Source organism: Penaeus monodon, chromosome 15 (genome assembly GCF_015228065.2).
Source record: "Penaeus monodon isolate SGIC_2016 chromosome 15, NSTDA_Pmon_1, whole genome shotgun sequence".
Classification (NCBI taxonomy): Eukaryota; Metazoa; Arthropoda; class Malacostraca; order Decapoda; family Penaeidae; genus Penaeus; species Penaeus monodon.
The window spans coordinates 47,008,993-47,009,264 of NC_051400.1; the positions used below are offsets into that span (position 1 = coordinate 47,008,993).

At 27.2% G+C, this 272-nt stretch overlaps 1 protein-coding gene across 1 annotated transcript in view; it reads right to left on the reverse strand.

Moving 5' to 3' along the window:
- The window catches only part of LOC119582056 (gamma-aminobutyric acid receptor subunit alpha-1-like), a gene marked incomplete at its 3' end in the record, with an annotated part of 210,639 nt that overhangs the window by 209,107 nt on the left and 1,260 nt on the right, over positions 1 to 272 (reverse strand).

Genomic DNA, 272 nt, shown 5'->3' on the forward strand with positions numbered 1-272 from the left:
TAAATGCAGCAGTATATTCATAGAAATCAAGTTAATATATTTATCATATTGCAAAAGTGATAGATACAAGCATACATTTTACTGTGTATACAAATTTAACTATTGCAATTTCCCTTTGACGTGAATACTTCATAAGTTATTTTGATCCGCATTTTAGATATATAAATTTAATTCATATCATTCATTCCTGTTTAATATACCATTCCGCATTCTTAGTGGATGGGAAAAAGGACAGAATTCGACCGATTCAACTTATCTTTATATTAAAGTTT